This window comes from Esox lucius, chromosome 21 (genome assembly GCF_011004845.1).
Source record: "Esox lucius isolate fEsoLuc1 chromosome 21, fEsoLuc1.pri, whole genome shotgun sequence".
Classification (NCBI taxonomy): Eukaryota; Metazoa; Chordata; class Actinopteri; order Esociformes; family Esocidae; genus Esox; species Esox lucius.
Genome location: NC_047589.1, coordinates 24,246,380 through 24,271,300, shown reverse-complemented (window position 1 = coordinate 24,271,300; position 24,921 = coordinate 24,246,380). Strand labels below are relative to the sequence as shown.

Sequence of the window (24,921 nt, the reverse complement as noted above, 5' to 3'; positions counted from 1 at the left end):
GGATACTGCTTGGTACTGTAGGCATTTGTATTCAACGGCCAAAGGCTACAATGCTAGCGGCTGTGCCAAATCATTAGCTGTGAGATTACAAGCACAGCTGAACTGGACTGTACTAAACGTGGAAACGGGTTGTGTGTATACATTGAGAGCCAGAGCAAGCTGAGAGTATAAAAAATGACTTCCACCCTAGCTAATTGGGACGTTTATTTAAGGCAGTTTGTGATGGAAAGAGTATGCTACCAGGAATTACAGCGTCCACTTCAGTCCCTGAAGTACTGTTCAAATCCAGCCAGCATTCTGCCAGTGTAAACTAATCCATTAGTGTGTCGGTGTACTGATTCACACGGTGTTCCTGTGCCACTGAATTGCTTGTCTAATTTCCATTCGTACGGGTCAAAGAAAATAGAAATGGACTTTTTAAGCTACAAAGAAAAAGTGCTCCTGTCATCCGAACCATTAGAACATAAATATTTTATTATGACATAAAAGGTTTCTCGGTTAAATTAGCCTTGCCATGCATAAAAAGAGCTCTTTTGTATGTAATGGTCCAACGAGTCAAAACATTTTAAATTACCATAAAATGAATGAAAACAGTTTTGTGGCATTCATTGAAATATTCATAATGTTATTGCTAAATCTGCTAAAAATTGTATCAATGTGTGAACCTAGTTGAAGCACGTAGTCATTGTTAGTGCTAAACAAGCCCATACAGAAATAGAGATTGTTTGACTGCTTAATATCAGCAATATTTAAACTAGAGGTTAGTAAGACCTATCAAGGCAGTGTAGCCAATTTAGAATTTTCCAGCAAAGACTCAAAAGTCTACGTTAGCTGATAAAAATTAAACAAATAAAGTTATAGTACCAAGGCTTTTAGAACCATCCCTGCTTAGACTGCTGCCCCCGCGACCCGGCCCCGGATTAAGCGGAAGATGATGCGATGCGGTGCTTTTAGAACCAAACCTATAAATACCGCTTTGTGAATCAAATATTTCAGTATACATTAAAAGGTTAATAGAATAAAGTAAATAAAAGATAAAACCCAATGTAAGGGCAATAATGGCACAAGTTTAGCACAGTAATGAATTGAAAACTAATTGCAACCCAGTTGAAAACACATTATAAAATTGTCCGAAACACTAATGGTACTGTAGCAGAACACAAATTAAACAATGGGTTTTTAACTATTTGGTAGTTCCACACTGGGAGCTGCCAGGGGCGAGGCATATTGACTCAACATTCCCCGAGGTTGTGTCACAGGCAGTAGGGTTTTCCTTCGATCCTCGCGCTCTACTGACTCCCTTAGTTGGGACATGCCCCTGCAAAAGCTAATTGAGGTCATCACTTTAGTTAGTGTGTCGTGACTTGTTTCAGTGGTGCTAACATAATCGCAAAGGGTTTTCTAATGATCACTTAGACTTTTTAAATGATAAACTTGGATTAACAAACACAATGTGCCACTGGAACACAGGAGTGGTTGCTGATAATGGCCCTCTGTACACCTATGTAGATATTTCATAATTTACAGCTACAACAGATATTTACATCATTAGCAATGTCTACATTATTTCTGATCAATTTGATATTATTTTAATGGAAAAAACCCAAACTTTTGAACAGTAGTGTCTGTGTATCTATCTATCGATATGTTTCTATATTTACATATACACACACACACACACACATATACACACATACACAAACAGTGTGTGAAAACAGATATCCACTTAATGTATGTAATACCTTTAGACACCATAAAAGGCATTTCATTTTAACATGCCCAACCAGGGATTCTACTGTATGTCGTTACTGTATAAATGATTGCCTACTGTTTTGGGAAAGTTTGAAACATGTCCTCCAATGCCTATCTTGCCAAAAAGCTCTGCATCTTATCATGCTGCTCACTCAACCAAGAAGTATAAGCTGGGAAATGCATAGGAGGAGCAGTCCTAAGTCAATGTTTGCTGAATTGATGCCATACCTAAACCACGGTACCACTATGGGGCTCCTCTAGGTCTGGAGTGTGTAATTCTAATGTAATGTCATTCTAACATTATATTATTCAAATATGTAACAGTAAGTCTCAACAAATCTCTTTTTTTATTTTGTAGTAAAGCAATATATAATGCACCAGGGCTCTTTGCCTTCTTTTTTTAAATTCAGAACCCAAGGTGTCTGAATCTGGTCTGAAGACCCGAAGACCTTCCCAGGATCAACACAGCCACAATTTAAATGAATTAAATGGATACGTCTGTTTTGTGTATCTGTTGTCAACTCTGTCAATGGTCTCTCAACGTCATCGCGGACGAGAAAGATCTAACGTTTTGAAAGCACATTTTAATTACTGTAATAGAACATAAAGGGATAAGGATATTGTCTTTGACACCCTTTATCTGCTCGTACTTCCCTGTGTCTGAACTTGTGAAATGCCATTCTTGTGTGTATTGCATCCAGCAGTCGGACTCTAGGGAGGTAGATTAAAGGTCATCATCACCAGAATTCAGAAGAAACTATTCCTTTAATGAGGTTACAAAACATACACATTAAAATACGAAGGAAAGCCGAGTAGAAAACGGACACTCAAAACAGTTTTTAAGGCCGATGTAAACGTTTAGAAAAAAACTCTCATTCAATTTGTTTTTTTCTTCAAGTGCTTTATCATTATATATAAAGGTGAAGTAAATATTATGAGAAGGTAGGAGATTAATTACCTAACAACAGCTGCAACTCCCTACAATTTACATATTAAAGATGCAGTCTGTGATTCTTGGCCGCTGGTTGTGAAAGTGGACCTGTCAAGCCAAAACAGGGTCAGCGATAATGCGGTGTGTACCCCTTTATGTTCCATGTCATTAAAACGACTTGCTTTCCAACTTGGAATTTCACGGTTAACTGAGTTGTAATGCTGATTCTACTGATCGATTAGACTCATAAAGAACACGTTCACATTCCGCCAATCCCGAAAGTCCCAGACTGCGTCTTTTATATTTACGTTCGTTGTTTTTTCTGACAACATTAGCAAAGATGTTTTCTGGGTCAGAGCACAGTTTTCTAGCACAGACGTTTGGTAGCATGTTTCCCAAACTGGCTTCAGCCACAGTGTGAGCAGGCCTGCCCAGACAGTTGCAGAAGGGTTGCCTAGCAACATGTGCCTTCGGAGAGGGACAACGTCAGCAGAGTGCAAAACTAATTCCCGTTATTTTATTCATCGGTTTGGTCCAAACAGCTAGCGTGACATCTAAAATGCTGTTGTAGAAATAAGTTCAGCTAGTAGCGAGAAGTACCTATCAAAATAAATATACAGTCACATTCATCAATCATAAAACTATTTAAATATGATGGAAATTTGGGAATATTTTGTTGATAGAAACTTATTCCACCTTTAAAACAGACAGACTTAAACAAAAATATGTTGGATTATGATCATATTCATCTCAATATTCTTTTTGAATTCCATCAAAAGGAAATAATTTTACAGGCCATGATTCCGACGAGCAGACAAAATGAAAAGGGATTCTCTGTGGATGCACTCAATTCATAACACAATACCATCATAATCATCCACTCAGAGGGGAGGAGATTTTGTCCGAAGGCGTTCAGAGGGACTCAATAGAAAGACAGAAGAGACCCTGACAAGAGTTGCCCATTCTTGTCTTGTAAGTTGATGAAGAAATGAAGGGCGAGGCGGAGTATGTTGAATTACCTTTCAAATTACAGAGAGCAGCCAGGCATGAAAGACATTATTACAGTTATAGGACTGAGAGGAGGGTGGGGAATGAAGATCAACCAAAAAGAGTGGTAGACCAGAAGGACGAGTTTCTGTTTTTTATTAATCAACATGGAATTCCCTACTCTTTTGACAGCGTCAAAGTACAGGCAAAACTGCATTATACTATGCTATTACAATCAGTTCTGTTTTTGTGCTCTTGTATCTGATGCAGAAGTTGCCTGCTCTCTAAATGTACAACCGAGGTTGTGTACAGAAAACAAGCCCAAAAGAAGCTCTCTATTCGGAGGACTAAAACAGAAAAGACATCACACAGTTTAGCCAATGACAGCATTTTAACAGATGCTTTTCTGAAAGAGCTGAAAGTGATTTCAAAATAAATGCCTCTGGATTATATCATGTAATTGGAGCAGAATTTGTAAATACCGTTGCAGTTTACCTGAGTGTTCTACCCCTGCATCCAGGTGTGCTGAGTGCGCATGGCTGTGGACAATACTGCCCACCGCCAACTTTTCTGATTAAAAACGTACTCACGGTTACTGAGCTCCAATTTCGGTCCAGCTAGTGATCTCCAGGTGAGAGGACTAACTGTGTATCAATCAATTTGTATCAGTGTCTGTAAAATGACTGAAATGTGCAAAATGTCAACATAAAAAATTGTGGGTCCATTGGATTGAACCATATAATGTCTCAGGATGCCGATAAAACTAGTGATGACCATTCGAGGCTTCATTAGCGTACTTTTAGCAGTAGGAAATTATGCTGGCAGCACTCAGATTTTCTTCAACACAATAAAAGCCATCATTGAAATGTATAAGGCATTATAGTTAACAATCTAGTGTGTGAAAAAGAACAGACAAGAATAACATTGGAACGGACATCAAACATAAAATGTACAGACTAGATTGTGAACTATCATACCATATATATTTCAATGATGGCTTTTATTTTGAAAAAGAAAATCAGAGTTAGCATAGTATCCTGCTCCTAGAAGAACGGTAATGAAGCCTCGAATGGCCATAACTAGATAAAACTGTTACAATGGTAGTATGGATTGGAACACATAGGTAGCATGCCAATATGAATTAAGTTAGACAATAAAATCACAAAAGAAGTAATTAACATTTAAAGTATCTAGCAATCTGAAACGGTCACCTAATCCACCTCCCTTTTGAAAACAACTGTTTATGATTCGCTGTGTAGCGCGGTAAAACCAGACCCGAGTGTCAGGGAGGAGATGATCTGTGCCGGGCCCCAACCACCACGTTTACTTTGGCTCCTGTTTGTTCTCTTGATGAATGGCAGTTTGGTAAACAGAGGAGATTGGGGGTCTGGACCAGGCCCTCCTGTGAGTGCTGCCAACAGCCCCGGGCCTCGACAGCATGATGGATGTCACCTCTGCTGGGACTAGGACTCCGGTGCCTTGGGTGGCCTTGGTGACACGTACCTGTTATGCAGAAGATCTGGGCTGTTTTGAGCTGGGAGTCTACCACCTCCAGGCAGTAATCTGAGCGGGGGTGTTGTTTTTCAACAATTCAGAGGCACAACTCCAGTCCCATGCTGTTTGGTGTTCGCCTCTGTGGTAGACCTTAATTATAAATCTGGGCGCTGCAAGTTTCCCAAGCCTAACTAAGAACCACACCCGAGTTATGCGTGTTTTGCAATTGATTTACTGTACACACAGGGCAAAACCGAGTCAGGCAAAGTTACAGTACTCAAGAGTAAAGTCGACAATCATGTCAGGTTTGTCAAAGTCGTTAATCCTTCCCGTCCGACATCTTGGCAATAAGCAATGCGGTATTTTAAGCAAAAGATCCCGGTCAAAACTGTGCCCAACACATTCTAGCCTCAAAGAAACCTCACCCCAACAAAAACCCCTGAGCAAAGGATCTTGGCAGGGAGGCAATGACACTAATCACTCCCCTAATTTAGCCTTTGGATTTAAAGAGCAGGCCAGTGGGTGGAGGACATGACACTGGGAGGAATGGATGGCAGAGAGAACATAAAGAAACAGCAGTATTGTGGTAGATTGAAACAGACACAAGTACAGCAACCAAAGGAGCTCTGTTGTGAATTACTGAGGTGGGAGGACAAGACAAGTAACATCCATTAACAGAAAGGGAGACAGGTATGGCTGGGCTCAGACAGATGCTTTTCCTTCTGCCTTTGCCTCTGTATAAGGGAATTTAACTCAATTCAGAGAAGGCTAGCCTTGTTTTCAGCCCGTTAACATTGACATAATTAGAGAAATGTTTTAATGTTTTCATTCACATTTACTGTGCTGTGCATTAACCAAGCCAATTTTCGCGATTAGCGCATAACAAATAACCCTATTAGATGTTGATTCGATTTTAATCAATCAGACAGAAGTTTTCCTCCTACTGTCCACAGGGAATTACAGCTTTGAATTTAATGAACAAACTGGGCCTGGTGGCATTTGAAGTAGAAGCGTTATGGTAGCTAAAAGTGGATGTGAGTTCATCTAGTGAATGGATTGACAGCATGCTCTTAGTTTGGCTCGAGTCAATTCCATTGAAAAGTGCAATCGAAATAAAATACTACTGTACAGCATCGGTGAAAACGCATACTCCATTGTAATTAGGATTTGTCTAACTTAATTTGACAACAGACCGAGCTGAGAAAAGTTCACACTTCACACGTCCCCCACACATCAACTGGATTTCAGAAAGAATTGCCCTTTTAGAAGGCAGAGGTGGCCGATGCACAGATCAATACGTTGCTGGGTTCTGCTTCTCAACCCAACAGAAGGATTTGCATTTATTGATACGTGTGCTTTTTCTATTCCCTGAGCAGATGCGGACAGCTCTGGGAGTCAAGAGGGTGGTACATACTGCAGATCAAATAAAGTTCAAAGGTAGACAGAGAGAAGTAGAAAGAGTTCGGCGTGAGTGTTTGGACTGGACACAGATTGAAGAGGGCAGATTGAGAGATTGGGACGGGATTGAAGAGGGCAGCCGTGGATTCTCGACCATGAGAAAATTATTACTGCCTGTGGGTGAGGAAAAGACAAACAAGGGATGGGATACCTTCTTCATTTCACACAAAACCTGATCTCCTACAGACCTTTGTTGACCAGCAGAAATCACAATTAGACATCTGTATTCAATGCTCGGTGTAGCGCACTGTGATTTCTCCGAACTCCTGTCTTCACTATTTTAAGGATATGTTTTAGGCGATTTGATATTGACTGGCCACAGCAGGTACTTAAAAAGACCAACTGAATCAGAAGATCAACTTTTCTCTTTGCCGATGTGGCATTGACATGAGCTAGAAAAATTTATTCAACTTTCAAAATTGACTAAAAAGTGTAAGCAGAATAATATGTTATCCATGTCCAAACAACCGATGTAAAAGAAACATTAAGAGAAAGCTGAATATCATCCCAGTTGTTGGATTGGGTTTATATCAACCTGACACGCTAAGTCATCATCATTTAAACCATCAATCCATCAGTAAAATGTCCCATTTACACTGACATTTACTGACAGACCCATAAATATCACCAGAATTACTCAAATGTACGTAACTAGTCCCAGAGATGGCTTTCCGAAGTCAAACCAACTTTGCCACAGTCACACTCTAGCCACTGGAAGCTAATTGGCTAAAGATGTTGGCTAGCGCTGTCAGGCTAGGCTACTTGTCGAAAAAATCAAATTTTGGAAGATTTCATGTTATCTAAAAGGTGAGTATTTAAATGTATTAAAAGATAATTTTCTGTAGTATTTTCACACTTTACTGAGACAGTTATGAAATGAAAGAAGGGATACAGAGAAGTGGAAAACACACAGGTTAAAATGTTTGAGGGAAGATTCATGGAGGGGAGAGGGTTTATATGTTGAAGCCAGGAGTGTGACCACTCGACCACAGAGTCTGCACCATAGAATTGTTTATTTAAATTTAAAAAATAAAGCCAAATGATTACAGTGCAGCCCCCAGATTTGGATGACACCCCTTTGGGCATAAAAATCTTCGAAGTGGACCAACTTTGTGCCTCACTAATAACACTGGCACAGTTCCCTGTAGACAGTGAACCTTTCAAAGTCCCAGCCTGTTTTATCCAACCTTTACAGCCTAATTAGGGCTGACTTACTGCACAGACACGGCCATAAAAGCACAGCTTTATCAAACAAATGGGACAGTCCTCTGTGGGAGAAAGGAATGGCTTAAAGCCAACCGTAAAGAGTTACAGAACATAAGGATGAAACACTGCCGTTAAAATATGCAAAAATAGAGATACCCATCCCTGTTCCTGAAAAGCTAACGTCCTGTCGGTTTTCTTTCCAACCTAGAACCAGCCCACCGGATTCTACTGATAAGCAGGATAAACATGTACTGTACGCGAACTCTCCAGGAACAGGGATGGGCAGCCCTTTCCAGACCCACCGAACGCTGATCCTTGTGGAACTGACACAAGAACATCTTTCAAAATTCCACATATTCAAACATCCCGCAAAGCAAAGCACTGGCAACCAAAAAAAAAACTCATGTGCATGGAGCATGTGGCGGGTCTGGCAGACCCAAAAACACCCGGAGCACATCCCACTCACCCTAAACAACTTCTTGGCAATCTCCACCCTGGACGGCTTCCTGCCGGGCAGTCCCCGCAGAATTGGTCCATGGTCGAAGAGCATCCTGGAGTATGCCAGTGTTAGTCTGGTCTAGCCAAGCAATAGCACTCTGCAGGGCCAGTACTTCATGAAGCATCAGCCGTCACACCCTAGACATTACCGAGCATCGACCACTTCAAAACCAAAGCATAAAAACAGCCCAGTCTGCAGGCCACATCTACAGCCCACACATTAACCAGACCTAATGGAGGAAGGAGACAATGCCGTCTGGGCTGGTTTTCACTGTCGGGCCTGAGACCCCGACTGATCGACCAAAAGGCTGAGTTAGGCTGGAAGGTTGGAAGCAGGAAATAGAGGCAGTCCTACTGAAAAACAACAAAGGCCCTATGTTATTATCGCCCAATGCGCCGCATCGTATCTTACCATGGCAAATGGGATCAGCGTGCTAATGCAATGGCTGAAGAGATAAAGCTCAGAGCACAAGGGCTATCTGATGGATCGGGTGCCTGTTAAAGAGTGTTCCCAGGTAATTCTATACCTACACTGGAGACTTGGAGCTCTGTAGTGAGGGGGCAATTGCTACTAAACTGTTTATTCAGCCATTAGTGCCACAGCTCTGTGGGCTGTAATGACGCAATAGTGAGTGCCCGGACGCTGTGAGATCACAAAGGCTAACGGGCACTGAATGGACTATTTGAAAGAGTAAGCGTGTATGACTAACTTACTGAACAAAAATAGCAACTTCTCCATTCACTAACAACCTACAGTATGTGGCGTCGTGGAGTCTGAAAGATTTACTGTATTTTCTTTTATAAAATTACTTTTTTAAAGGATAGTAGGAAAAGTCAGTTTCAATCCGAAACAGAGATCTCTGGTGATTAAGTCTCAGATGATTTCTTGGATTAGGTTTATTTCAATCGTGCCCACATGCAACACACATGAAGATTTTTTAAAAATGAAATAGCTTTTTAAAAAAAAAATTCAATGGCAACCTCATTTGCAGTACACAATATAAAAATGAATATAGCAATTGCATTGAAAGCAATTAATGAGAGAACTAAAAGTGAGCAACATAGAAATATTAATTTATTTTGGGTTATTTACTAATGGTTCCTAACTTCTTGTGGAAATGGGAACTATTGAAAAACCTAAGCAACTTTGTCACAGCCAGACTCCAGATACCCACTGGCCAAAGCTAATTGGTAAAATAATTTGGGGTGTAAATCCTAAGTATAAACACATCCACGCACGCTAAAGTTATCCACGTCAAGCAACACCCCAAAAACCGACTCACGTTTGATTTAATCGTGGCCTCTAGCATTTGTTGATGAGCCAAACCTAAAACGAGGCCAAATCAGAAAGTTATTAATATTAAGAACAATTTGATTCATCTAATCACCAAAGTTTTATCCTCAATCAAGCCACTTCAGGGAATTTTGGTCCGTGTATAAGATAGACCATTATGGTTTGGTCTTTCTAGTACACGGACCAAAATACCCTGAAGAACCTCGACTGAAGATGAAACGTTGGTGGTTAGATGAATCAAATTGTTCTTAATTTCAATACTGATGTGCTGGAGTTCTAACACACACAGAGATCAAGGAAAAACACAGAGAAACACATCCAACACCCCATACACACCCAACACAACCAACTTAAAGCATGCACACTCAACACACCTCACACACCCAATCCACCTCAACATACATACACACCAAACACTCAACACAACCAACAAACACACACAATATTAACAACATACACACCAAACACTGAACACACCCGACACACTCAAATAAGACAACGCATCGAACACATTCAACACACCATAAACACATTGCATTTCCACACATTCAAGGACATAAACTTTAAACAAAGTGTAACCATACCTTAAACAAAAGCACTGCTTTGCACTTTAGTTGCAATTCTGTAACACCCTTGCTCCTTTCTGCAACACACTTGCTCCTAGACACTACACACTATTTCATACATAAGACACTTAGTTCAAAAATCAAATCTCAGGGTACCATTGGGAAAACACATCTATTCAAAATACAACACACATTGGTTAATTGAAAAGACGTAGACACACACCTGAAAATACTTACAAAACTGAACACCAATCAGCCAGCTACAAAAAGGCCTCAGTTAAGCCATTTTGAGAACTTTGCAAGCATGGAGTTAGGGAGAGCTAGAGGCAGAGGCAGAGGAAGACAGAGAGAGAGAGAGGAGGACGTGGTCAAAGAGGCCACGCAAGGATCATTATTTTGGATGACATAAGAACAACTTTAGTGGACCATGTCATAAACCATGGCCTGACTATGAGGGACTACAAGGACATTGCGACTGGAAAACAGTTGTGTCTTCAACTCTCTACTCTACTCAGACTGTATCTAGAGTATTAACAGTACTATACCATATCACGTTACTGTATCACATGAATTGTATGCCAGGGTGGCTAATGCTCCTTTTCCAACTACAAGTGGTAGTTTTGTGAAACATACCATGATAACGTGTTGAGATGTTTCAGTACTGTGTATGGTAAATACAGTAAAGTTCAGTATACACAGTACTGTAAAAAAGAAGCAAACAAGAACAATTTGTGGTTGCATTTTTCTACAGAATGGCTAGAAGACCTACCGGGGGTGGACGCCAACACCTGTTCACCCAACAGCAGCAACTTGCCATAGCGAACCTAGTCAGAGCAAACAATGCAATCCGTCTCCACCAGCTACAGCAACAAATACTTGCAGATAGGAAAGTAGTCAACAACATGCATCGAGTAAGCATTACAACTATCAGACGCATCTTGGTAAAGCACAACATGAGCATGAAGCAATTGTCCAGGGTCCCATTTGAGAGGAACAGTGTCCGGGTCAAAGAACTTCGACATGAATATGTACAGGTAAGTGTTTCAGTCCCTTACAGTTACAATAAAGAATGGGTGCAGTCCAGTAACAGATGACTGTGTACCACTGGATTAGTACCACATAGATACATTCAGAAACCTACACAGGTACCGGTGTGGTGGGGTGGGTCGGTTCTGTATGTGTAGGTGTGTGCTTTGAGTGAAGCCATCCACAATATGTATTTTTTGTCACAGAGAATCTTGGACATGGATGGAGCTGCCCAGCCGCATGAATGTATTTACATTGACGAGGCTGGATTCAACCTTAGCAAAAACAGATGACGGGGACGTAATATAATTGGCCAAAGGGCAATTGTGCACGTCCCAGGGCAGCGCGGGGGAAATATCAGATTGTGTGCTGCCATAAGTCTTCGAGGGCTACTGCACCATCATGCCAAACTGGGTCCCTATAATGCGCAACACATAATAAAATGTCTTTATGCACTTCATGATGCAGTTGTACAGGATGGACCAGAGCAGCCCAGGTTTGTTGTTGTCTGGGATAATGTTAGTTTCCATCAGGCTGCTCTGGTTCAGAACTGGTTCACCAACCATGATCAATTTGAAGTTGTGTACTTGCCCCCTTAATTGCCATTTCTAAATCCTATAGAGGAGATGGCACGTATATGACCACCAACCACATGCCCGTATGCCCCTTCTGCAGGCAATGGAACAGGCCTGCGGAGACATTGAGGTGAGGTCAATCCAGGGATGGATTCGGCACACAAGGGGATATATTCCCAGATGTTTAGCGAGAGAAGACATTGCTTGTGATGTTGATGAGATCCTGTGGCCAGACTCTAACAGACGGCAGGATCCATAAGCCCACTTATACACAATTGTGTTTTTCTGTGTTTACAGTAGTGTATTCTTTGTTTTATTTTTTATTTAATTTAATTTACTGTACTGTAAAATATACTACTGTAATGTAATGATTTTGAATTCAGTATTTAATTTTTTGGTTGTTGTGAAATCATACCCTCTGTGGAACTGAATAAAAACATTGAAAACAAAAGACTGCAGTATTTTATATTAAGTAGACTAGTGTGTTGCTGCTGATCTGAAAGTGTATTCATATGATGCAAGTGGGTATAATTTTGTCATCAGTGTGACATTTTGACAAAGGATTGTTAGGTTTTGATAGCAGAGTTTCAATTTGACATAGATGTGAATGGTTTATTTCCCAGTGTTGTGTGTTATTTGCTTGTGTGTATAGTTTTGACACAATGAGCCAATTTTTACAAAACGTGTTCAAGCAACGGACAAAAATTGTATTATCGCAAAAGCATACAAAAGATGAGAGTGCTTTTCATTATGCCCAACAGTGTGTTGTTGGTTAGACAAAAATCTGGTAACATTAATGAAGTATGTGCCATTTCGTGCAAAAGTTTGATTTTGATAATGCTATACGTAGTTTTGGTTGCAATGCTTCATTTTGCAGCATATAGTATGAGGTCTTATGCAGTTTGGGTGTGTGGTTTTGCGTTAAGTATTTTGATAAAACCACCCTAGTTTGAAAAATTGTGTTTTAGCAATTGGAAAAAACTGTAACCTTGACAGTTCAGTAGTTTATAAAAAGCTCTTAAGCAGGGCATATTATAGGAGCAATTAAGGGTAGGGACCTAGTTTAAGAGCACAATATATATATATAAAAAAAATAAACTTTTTAGCTTGGATTAGACTCCACGACCTTCCGACTGCCAGTCAAACACTCTGACCACGTTCAGGCTCTGTGACATTTCAGCAGGGATTCCCTGAATATTCGGAAACAAGGTCAGGCGATGAGAAAGAGATCATATGTACGTGCAATGAAATGCTTACTTGGGAACCGCTTTGATGACAGCTAATGATGAAATGCCGTACATTCACTCTTCAGCCGGCCAGCGTTTACATTAGTCGCCCACGCGCCCCCCCACTCGCGCTGGCTTTTATCATAAAAAGCTTAAATGGCCCACTTCAGAAGCTGAAGAGCAAATGTAGCAGGGAGTAAGCACTACGTGGACCCCAGATGTTTGACACGCCGTACCTCGTTCCTGAGCAATTTGTGTTGGCTTAGCAACTGTGGTAACTGCAATTGCCCGGCCTAACGTATCCAAAGAGCACGGAATGGGAGGAATAGCCATTAAGGAGATCAGTATATTACTCAGACTGTGCAACGGTGTAGCTGCTGATCCATCTCAAGGCTTCAGAGCTCACTGCAGGTGTGATGAACAGCTATAGATAAAGCATAAAGCCTCTGTTCTCCGCCTGCCTTCCTGCCGGCCTGTCTGCTGTGCCCGACAGCCCCTAAAATGCCCTGCTAATGGATCAGATGGAGCAGAAGGAGAAACTACAGAGGGAGAGTGAATGCTACAAGCTCGTCGAAGAGATTGACACGAGGGTAAGAGGGAAGGAAAGAAGAGGACAAAAGAGAAGTGGAAAAAAGGAGGGGTTTTCCATGATTCTTCGGCAAGCCATCATCCCAGATTGTTCCAAGAAGGTTTGAGTAGTTAATAACTGGTGAGAATGGCATTCCTGGAAAGAAAATGTTTTACTAAATAGTGTACTAATTAAACAAATTGATTACACCCATTGTCCATTCATAAGCTTAACATCATATTGAATAAATATGGTAACCAGCATCTGATTTTGATAACTGTGTAAGATGAGAAATCCGATAAAATGGACAAAGGCCTTCCACGGACTCTACACCCCAGAATAAATCGCACCCCATCAACCCATATAAAGTAGCATTTTTTCAATGTCTGGTGTAGAATTTATGTTTATTTATTGAATATAATCTGAATCGTATATGCGTAAACAGACAAACAGGGTGTCACAATTAGCTTAACCACGCAACGTTTCAGTAGTACTGAAAAAGGATGGGCCAAATTGGTTTCGATGCCGAGGTAATCCGAGATGGTGGGTGTCGACATCCTTTCTCTTGTGCTTTTTGCAGTGGCACAGCCCATTGAATTACAACAAACAGGAAAAAAAAGACAGGGAGTTGGATTTTTTTGGGCAATGGGATCAATGGACAAAAACACTATATGTTTCAGAGGCATAATGCATTTATCCCGCAGTCAGCACTGTGGCCGGAATGGTGACATTAGAATGCCCTGTCTAAACATATTTATTCTCCTGTCAGATCTGAGGTGACAAGGTAACTGCATTCCCAAGGCCTAACTAAGGGCAGTGTGTGTGTGTGTGTGTGTGTGTGCGCGTGTGCGCACGTGCACACATCACCTGGGAGGCAGTCGTTTGTGCTGACACAAACCAAAATGGCCAACCTTTTACAGAATTCACCAATGGGCCCCAAATCAACACAGAATGGAGGACAGCTGATCTCATTATAAATCTACCTCTCATTGCACCACTTCCAGGGATCAGATATTAGGTCCAAGGCTTTCTGGGTTTAATTTTTCCTTCTTGTATTGTAACATCCTCTATAAAGTTAATATAGATGACGGCATTTGGCGACACAACCGCTGACAGTTTTTGCGATATTCATTCAGTCACATCTTCAGAATCTTCTCAATGATCATCTCGTCCACCTACACTTACTTTCAAACCTGAACCCTATGTACTCCAATGACTGTGTTAACGGGACACCCAGTGAATTACATTCATATTGAAATCACAATACTGATGTGCAACACTAATGTCGCAACACCATGCACTATTCTGAAACAGCGGGGCGTACTCAGGTTTTAGGAATCTTGTTTTAGTCTTCACTTGAAGTATTTTGCTCCTCTTTTGGCTGGTTCCTGCACATGCCAAACCACGCCCCCATCATTTAAGCTGTGTAGTAAGGCTGTCAAATTCATGTTCAGTATTCAAATGATATCCGGAGATAAAGCAACATAATCAAAGCAACATTCGTATTTTCGGGTTTGTGTCTGAAAACGAATTTTCTAGGCACACAATGAAAACATTCATCTCCAACACAAATCTGAGATCAGGTTGGGTTCATGTAACTAAAATCATAGTGTAAAAACCCTCAGTGTTCAGGAGGTTAAGGTAGTGAGGAAGGAGAGAAAGAGAGCAATGAACATGTTAAAAGACCAGACCCATAATGCACTTGTTTGAATGTACTGTAAATAACATAGAAAAACATACTCAACGCCTGTTTTAGAAAGTGTAAACAAGAGAGAGGGATAGAAAAAAAGAAAAAATATATCTGTGATATGACATTGATCTATGACCAAGGCCGTTTGGTAAATATAGAAACGTTCCATTTGTGTGTGTGAAAGCACAGTCAATCCGTTTGAATTCCATGCTGATGTTTCAAACAGATTATAACTTGAAAAGTCTACTTTGGCACAAAAGCAATACTAAGAGAACCCACTCACAAGCTGTTAAACCCACAGACTGTTAAAAACGGTTTCACCTGGTAGCCCTTCTTAAAAAGCCAACTGATGTAGCAACTGATTTGCAGTTATTATGTAATAAACTCTAATCATGTACAACATTAGGATAATGTAATAAATACTGAATGCATTTTGTTAGAATGGTGTCAAACATAATAAAATAATAAGTATGCAATTATAATTAATCATTTGCCAATAACTACATTATAAATGTGCTTAAAATTAAATAATAATTGGATGAATAGCCAGATGGTAGTGCTATGACAAATGATTGAAAAGGCTTTGAAAGGTCACTTTCCACAACTGTTTGATCAAAAGTCATGATATTTGGTACACACAGTAAGTCCATCTCCTCACAAGAAAGACATTACCTTATTACATTATTGGCAGTTTATTACATTATCAGTTGCTACAGATCTGCCCCAGTGTCCGTGACCAGGAAGGGATCATGGGCCTCAGTGTAATGTTCCGCTTCAGTGAGCCAACACCATTTCCCAAGACAAGGTCGAGATGGAAAGACAGAAAATAAGGCCACGGGGAACAGTACTGCCCCTCAACAGTGTTCAACAGGTCACAGAATAAGAGGAATCCAGTGGGGGTGTAATTCAAAATGGGGATCATTGAACAATCTCCAGGAGATGGATGTCATTTCGTAGTTGCACACCGTCAATGTCAGACAACAGAAATTGCGGCAGATATGGAAGCATTATCTCTTGAAAAGAACTTGAGAGTAGTGACATTGATTTTTAAGGTGATAGCCTTAAAAGTCCTACTGCAGAAGAATCTGGAGGGGGAAAGTAGGCAACACTTCATGCCAGTTGCCATGCATAATGGAACTTAACAGAAGATCTCGGTTAACCCTTTGTGGCATTGTACCAAGAATGGACTTGATACTAACTATACATAACGAGATAAGCATTTAAGTACCATGAATTTTAATCCCAGTACCATGAATTTTAATCCCAGTACCATGAATTTTAATCCAGTGTGCTGCACAGATATAACGACACCTATCGTAATCACAATTGTGATTGGTGTTGGTGTTGGTGGTGTCAACGGCCAACTGCCTTCCCCGACCACAATGCCCTAGCAAAACTTTACTTAATTTAAAGCTACATGGGTGTACTATTGCCCCTAGCAAAAGTGCTTACTGTCAAAATGTGACTAACTGTCGAGAAATGGACAAGACTGCTTTGGTTCTTTTTATTCCAAACATAGATTTTTATATGAATGCTGGTGATTTAATTTAGGTACAAAATTGTACATTTAAATTGTGAGGCCATCCTGGTTGGTCTTTCATCAGGAAAGGGGCTATATTATCTTATGACCTTCATGAGGTATTATGGCTCCTGACAGAAACAAGATACAGCATGATTTTTGGTAATAGATGGGCAGTACTCTAATCACGTGGGTGTGCTACCATGGCGGTAACTTAAATTTGAACAGACTCTGTTATTATGTGATATCCAAGCTGTGAAACTTAACAGATCCATTCACATTCTACTATTGCAGCAATTTAGATATCTTAAAGAAACATCAAAGCAAAACACATTTAGGGAGAGAGAAATCTCTCTAATAATATATGATGTGGTGAAATTTTGTTTTTGTTGTGACTGAACAAAATGGGAGAGTTGGGAGAGCCTGACAGTGAAGAATATAGTTTAGAAAGAGTAAGGAGGTAGATTTAAACTGTCAGCATAAAAAGATAATAAATATCATTATTACAGGTGAAAATAATATTAATATTAAAAATAATCCCCCAAAAAATATTACTTCTAAGACCAAAGCTGCAAATCTGTGATTTTAAACAAATAAGCTTGCGAGATCAGCTGACTGTGGTGAAATGTCAATGTTTTCCCATCAAAGGCAGCCTACATTTTTTTCCTGAAATGTAATTCAGAAGGGGGAAGCTTGAGAGAGGCTTGAGACAGCTCTATAGGCCCAATTAACAGGCTTCTGCAGGTGGTTCTGACAGGTTGATTATGTCTCTTAGAAACAAGAGAACAGGCCTAAGGACCTCATCCAATCAAGGTGCACAGCGCTTCCAGTTCTGCTCTGCTGTGTGTGTTTGTGTGGGCAATAGGTGAACTGCAATAAAGTAACAGGCATTACAGACAAATTCCTTGTCAAATTGACTACAGCTCGGCATGACAGGCCAGTTACCGTACCAAGACAATCAGACCCTTCACTTTTTCCATCCCAACCTAAACAAACTCCAATACCAACAGAATCAAGGCCAGTATCTATTTTGATTAGAGAGAAAAAAAAACATGAAGATGAGAAAACACAAAAACCTATGTTTTATATAGAAATCATATAAATCAGGACAGTTGTTGGACTAGCAATGCATTATGGTAAATATCAGCCTGTGCAGTCCTTCAAACTAAACAAACATCTACTGTAGCTTTATTGCATAAAACAATTGTTTTCTACTGTCGTCTGTTCAGTTGTATCCCCCCAAAAAATGAAATCTGACCACTATATACTGTTTCATGCAACACTGAGACAGCCTAAAGTTCCCATTCCCAATAAATAACTGTATTAATTACATAGTCAGGCATTTCTTCTGAAGTACTTCCTCAGCGGTCATGCCTTTAATCCATTTTACTAATAGGATTTCTAGAACCAGTGGCTCATCCATAATACAGTAGCCATCTCATTTCTCAGTTTCAACATGATGGATGTTTTTTATTGTCTTGATGCACTAGTTAATACTCTGCTAAATAACTCATGTTTGCTCTTGGTGTTTTGCATGGCTTGATTCTTCTTCGAGAGAGAAAGCCCCTGTTCGTTTTGGACCCACTGGCTACTGAAACAGAATAGGTCCAGTAGGACCGGTTCAGCCCATTTCCAAAAAGAAAATTGTTGGGAAAAATCCAAAAGATCTAAAATCTTTTTTTTTTTTTTTTATAGAATAATATATTTCAAAACAAATGTATGTGCTTCAGAAACATAAAACTGTCACACATTAAAGTAGAACATGCATCAAAAAGCTATCTGGCCATTTTTGTTATATTTCACAAGTCCCAAATGGCATCCCAGAATCTTTGAGTATTTTTATTCAGTGGGGGAGGCAGTCCTTCGTCCCTGATTCAATACTCTTTGATGCCAGATGAACTAAGACCAGTTGTTGCTCTGGATGCTGAAGGCGGGATAACAGTCTGGACTTTGGTTTGCTCCCCACGTTCTCCTCAGGGAAGGGAGTCGGCTTTCTGTGCCCTGTCCCTGACCCACCCCTCTAAACCCACCACGGGAGGCAGCTGATGAGATTCTCACTTACCCTCGAGCCTCTCAAATCCCTGCCTTTTTTACATCATACTTTTTTTTTGTCTTTCAACTTTCAGTCTGTATATCTTTCACTAAAAAAACTGTTGAGTCCTTACTGACTCTGTGTATCACAGAGGAATTATTTCTCTGGACGTGTTCTTCACCATGTGCCGTCTCTCACTATTTCTTTTTATACATCACTAACTGTCTCACCGCATCACACTATTCACAGCATCCCTCCTCCTGGGCCATTCTTACCCTTCTAATCTTTTAACTACGAACGCCGCAAAATACACGCGTTGCTGTTGCTCATGCTTGGGCCGTGCAAAATGTGCTCTGCCCTGGCACGCGTCAAGAACAGCCTCTAGTGGAGCAAGGACAGAATCGCAGGTGTGCCCACCCTTTCACATTCACTGTGAAGGAAAGACCTGAGGATTGATTAGCAGTTTTATTACAGGCAGACTACTACAGGTGTCAGGAATAGTTCAAGTGATCATAAGAAAACTGCGTATCGAAAGGGGCAGTTTTATACTTTGCCATTAATCCATGTTTGAATAATAATAATCAACAAAAAGATTCAAATACGGATTTAACTTTCTTTTTATTCAGACAAATGAGGTTCTGAGATTACATTTCAGTTACTTGGATAGATTTGGAGACATTTCATTGCGTGCTTAGACACATTTTTATGTAACTGTCATATACGGTTTGAGAAAATGACTACAAGCATACTAGTAAAAAAAAAGGCCAGGCTTGCTTTCATGCAAGAAACCAATTGTTTGAGACATGATGGGGTGCTGTTAATACTGTTAGCGCAGTATTCTACTCACTGTACATAAGTGTTTTTCATTAAAGTACACAATTCCAAGCAGATCAAAGCCACTGTAATATTGTTGCATGGAGTCGTGCGTGAGGAACACGTCATTGGACACCATTAAAATATCGGGAGAGGTCAAGAAGAATAAGTGGTAAATAATCTGACGGACTAGTTCAGAGTGCAAAGAAATACCTCAGAAAGTCTCCTAGGCAGGAAGCTGCATGCGGTGAATTCATGCCTGAGGAGAAAAGGAGGAGACCATCTGATAGGTCAAACAGGGTGATCCAGAAACACATTAAAGCCATCTCCATCAAAGCTCTGTGTCAGACAGTGTGAAACTTCATGTGGTAAGAGTGGTTAACGTTTTCATTTTTTTTGCATCCGCTTGGTTGCCCCCCCCCCATTTTAGTACAGTCATAAATAATGACTAAATCAGCACTCCAATCTCCTGACCCTTCAAAGTGTCCCACGTAGCTCTTAAAGTGTTGCAATGATTCCTGTGTGCACGTGTGTGTGTGTGCACGTGTGTGTGTGTGGCAGGGGTGGGTGGTACGGTTTCTCACAATACTTGAGAAAACCAAAAAGTGATTAGGTTTAGGGGTTAAGATTAGGTTTAGAGATTTTGTGGAAGGCTAGTTTTATGGAAAAACACGACTTTTAATGGGAATCTGTCCTGGTATATAAAAAGGTCCTCACAAGTATAATAACACAACTGGCTGTGTCCGTGTGTGTGTGTGGTGTGGGTGCAAAGACAACATGTGTTATCGCGTGCATGTGTGCACGCTTGCATGAGTCTTAGACACGGATATGAACCGGGGCTGTTCGAGGCTCTTCGAGCCCAGCAGAGGAGAGTCATTTCCCCAGTCTTCCGGTTTTGGGTCATCACCCCCTCTCCATTCTCCCTGGTGGAAATGGCTCGTGAAGAGGTCGGATGTGAATTCATTTTACGCAGAGATGGAGTTATTAATGGCTGCCATCTGTTATCTTCGCCTGCCGCCAGACAACGGCCAGCAAGACAGTTGCCAACTGAAACCTGGGGAACTTCAGACGGCAATACTCAGCAAAATAACTGCACAAGAATGGGTGCTGAACTCTCATTTCTCTGTGGAGACTTGCTGGAATTTACCGCAACCATCATCCACCTTCAATAGGTGCAAAAAGTATGTTGGCCTTCACAGAGTGAGGGAAAAAATACTTTGATCCCCTGCTGATATTGTACGATTGCCCACTGACAAGGAAAGGATCAGCCTATAATTTTTATGGTAGGTTTATTTGAACAGTGAGAGACGGAATAACAACAAAATAAATCCAGAAAAACGCATGTCAATAATTTTATGAATTGATTTGCATTTTAATGAGCAAAATAAGTATTTGATCCCCTCTAAATCAGAAACATTTCTGGCTCGCAGGTGTCTTTTATACAGGCAACGAGTTGAGATTAGGAGTACACTCATAAAGGGAGTGCTCCTAATCTTAGTTTGTTAACTGTATAAAAGACACCTGTCCACAGAAGCAATCAAACAATCAGATTCCAAACTATCCACCATGGCCAAGACCAAAGAGCTGTCCAAAGATGTCAGGAACAAGATTGTAGACCTACACAAGGCTGGAATGGGCTACAAGATCATCGCTAAGCAGCTTGATGAGACGGTGACAATAGTTTGTGCGATTATTCGCAAATGGAAGAAACACAAAAGAACTGTCAATCTCCCTCAGTCTGGGGCTCCGTGCAAGATCTCACCTCGTGGAGTTGCAATGAATATGAACATCTGTATGATTCAGAGGAGAACTGGGTGAAAGTGTTGTGGTTAGAATAGGCATCAACTCAACTCTTTGGCATCAACTCAACTCTTTGGCATCAACTCAACTCTTTGGCATCAACTCAACTCTTTGGCATCAACTCAACTCTTTGGCATCAACTCAACTCTTTGGCATCAACTCAACTCGCCATGTTTGGAGGAGGAATGCTGCCTATAACCCCAAGAACACCATCCCCACCATCAAAAATGGAATGGAAACGTTATGTTTTGGGGGCGTTTTTCTGCTAAGGGGACAGGCCAACTTCATTGCATCAAAGGGACGATTGACTGGGCCATGTACCGTCAAATCTTAGCATTAAAATGCAAATCAATTTATAAAATTTTTGACCTGCGTTTTTCTGGATATTTTTGTTATTCTCTCTCACTGTTCAAATAAACCTACCATTAAAATTATAGACTGATAATTTCTTTGTCAGTTGGCAAACGTACAAAATCAGCAGGGGATCAAATAATTATTTCCCTCACTGTATATGCTATTAAATTATTAATATTTACTTTTTCTTGAATAACCAGCCAGAATTGATGTAAATGTATAATTTACATTTGTAGCCAGAATTGTGATCATTTATACTGCGCTAATGCCAATAGAAAAATAACTCAACAGGGAGCAATGTATAACAAAGAGTACATGAGTAAATAGAGGCATCTTTGGTAGGTTCATGGTCTCAATATTCATGTACCTTCACCAGTGACTGAAAACTGGAGCTTACAGAATAATTATATATAGCAATGTTCAACAAAGAAAATTAATAGATGGATGTGGTCATAGGCTTTAGGCCAACTCTTTGACATGCTTCTATAAGAGAGGCTAAACATTCAGCCATATTCTGCCATTCAGAATTCGGCATTTAGGCTACAAATGTCTCTTAAAAGCTATGACAACCAATAAATCAAGTGCAGGGACAGTGTCTCGCTAAGGACCCATGTTGCCCTACAGCAATTCTGTGTCAGTGACTTGAGACAGATGCTCTGGAAAAGGCAGAGCCACAGGACATACTCTGAAACTATGGTAACCAAGAGACAGGTCTGCAGTGACTACACGACGGCAGCGAGGAGGGGTGATGACGCTTCGGCCCACTGTGACCTGACCAGGTAAAATCCCCATCTAGAGAAGCTGTACAGTCTACTTAGTTCACTGTCAGAATTATATTTCTATGGCCGACCATGCTGCTGTTCAATAATGAATCACTTTCTCTATTAGTAGCTGTACAATGAATCGGCAATCATTGCTATGGATAAAGTGTTCTGTATTCGTCGAGAAGAGGACTGACTGTGAGACTGTTCTGGTCTATCAACCTTTGTTTTGTTGATTATGTTTCGTGCTTTCTGTGGGCCCCGGCAAGAGCAGCTTCCGCTGTGGCAGCAAGCGATATGGATCAAAATGAAATAACAAATAAATGACTACCTGAACGTACGGACAATATCGCCGTGTGAGCGATGGATGAAAAACAATTTCCTCTGACATTTCTGCCTTCTATAAGAACTGTTATTAATAAATCCCAAACACAAAAGAAAAACATTTACATGATTTAGCCTGTTATTGTTGATCACATGGCCTCCTCAGGCTCCCTTTAATTGGTTTTAAAACTGACCAGGTTTCCCTGACGGGGGGGGGGGGGGGGGGGCGTAGATTGGACACCAGATTTGTAGGGAAAGGGAGCTACTCATAAATACAGTAGACAACAGCTGCCCGCCTCAGTCACTGCCTGCATAATCCACTTCAGACAACACAGTGTGTGTGTGTGTGTGTGTGTGTGTGTGTGCATGCATGTGTGTGTGTGCACGTCTTTGAGTGTGTGTATACAGGGCCTTTGCCCGGAATCCTGGGCCCCCCATAAAATATATGCCAGGGCCCCGTATAGACGACATTCATACTAGTATGACATCAGAACGATGCAGTGTTATCGTCTGCCATGATCAGTGAGCTAATTTGTGCGTGCTATGGTGTTATAGAGCTCTCTCTAACGGTTTCTTAATACCTATGCTAACTATACTGAACAAAAATATAAACACAACTTTTTCCAAGATTTTACTGGGTTACAGTTCATATATGGAAATCAGTCAAAATGATATACTGAACAAATATATAAAAACAATATGTACAGTGTAGGCCCCCTGATTCATAATGTATATCAGTATACCCAGTAAGAAGAAATGTATAGATTAGGGTCTGTGAAAGTACTTCATAACAAGAATGTCCTAATCTGAATGGTAACTAAGGAAGAGGCATTCAAATTGTTGCCTGTTGCAGTTTTATTTAGGGGAAATGTCAGTCGGTTGCCAATAAAATAAATTAAATATACAGAATGCAACATTAAAACACCTATTATAATTTTATGCAATTCCATAAATCAATGTTTCAAATACCAAAATATTGTGGACATAATGTGGACATCATTTGAATATTCTGCACCAAAAAATGACAAGATTTGTTTTATACTTTTGATAAGTAGCTATTGACTTGTTCTGTAAAAATTCTAATTTAAGGTTAAGCATTTTAGCTTGTTATGCTGCATAAAACAGATGACAAAATAGACTCAATATGTTAGTTTGAACCAAGATCAAAGTCGTTCTCCGTGTACTATATGACATCAAAATATCTCCATAGTGTGTCCTTGGTAGGTTACTTCACACTAAGAGCCCAGTGCCAATACCTATTGTTAACATGTTAACAGGTCATTGATAATGTCTTTAAAGTGGGTTTTTTTTTCAACTCAATGGTTCTCAATAAAAAGAAGAGCAAGACTGTTTAATCTGTCTTGCCACATTGTTGAGCAAATATAGTTTTTCACAAATTTCTGCTTCACTGGCATCACTGATTCTGGAAAGATCTGGGTCTGAATAAGGCAGGGACTGGGACGTGTAAACCACCAGCCAGATAGCTATCATATATGACTTAACTTCCCCCACCATAATTTATCACATTCACTCAAACATATTTTGACACCACTGTCTGAGTTGGTTAGGAGCTTCAAAATTGTTATAATGGAGGTATCAACATATGGTTTGTTCTTGGTTTTCAGTGCGGACAATGTCATGTAACTAAGCTATGAGTTACAGCTATCGTTAGTAGTGCTTGCTAACGAGCGTGCCTGCCACTACATAATGATAGCTACCGTACTGTACTGTAGCTGCCCACCTCTCAATTCCTTGGATTCAGTGGTGAAAAACGCATTAACCGTAGTTAACCAACATTTGGTCGGTTTCTCTAGCCTTTTACTATTTTATTTGGAGCAGATATACAATTAGTGTGTGACATTTTGCCCTCTTCCCGTTGCTGACTCAATCCACCTATCCTGTCCTCCAGTCAGACTGAGTCATACTGTACAATACTTTATTTCCAGGTGGGAACCTAAACTTGGAGCAGACCATTAATTACAGGAGGGGACCCGGAGAGGTATCTAACCATTACAGAGAAAAGTGAATTCAATATTTATCATCAACT

At 40.4% G+C, this 24,921-nt stretch overlaps 1 long non-coding RNA gene across 5 annotated transcripts in view; it reads right to left on the bottom strand.

Moving 5' to 3' along the window:
* dpp6a overlaps nucleotides 1–24,921 on the bottom strand; it is a 211,447-nt gene that overhangs the window by 110,584 nt on the left and 75,942 nt on the right. The window contains exon 1 of one of the 5 annotated variants that reach the window (XR_002195865.3): nucleotides 8,295–8,792. The exons of the other annotated variants lie outside the window; for them this stretch is intronic. This is a non-coding gene — a long non-coding RNA (dipeptidyl-peptidase 6a). Of the gene's footprint in view, nucleotides 1–8,294; nucleotides 8,793–24,921 lie in introns of those variants that run through there. 5 annotated transcript variants of the gene reach the window in all.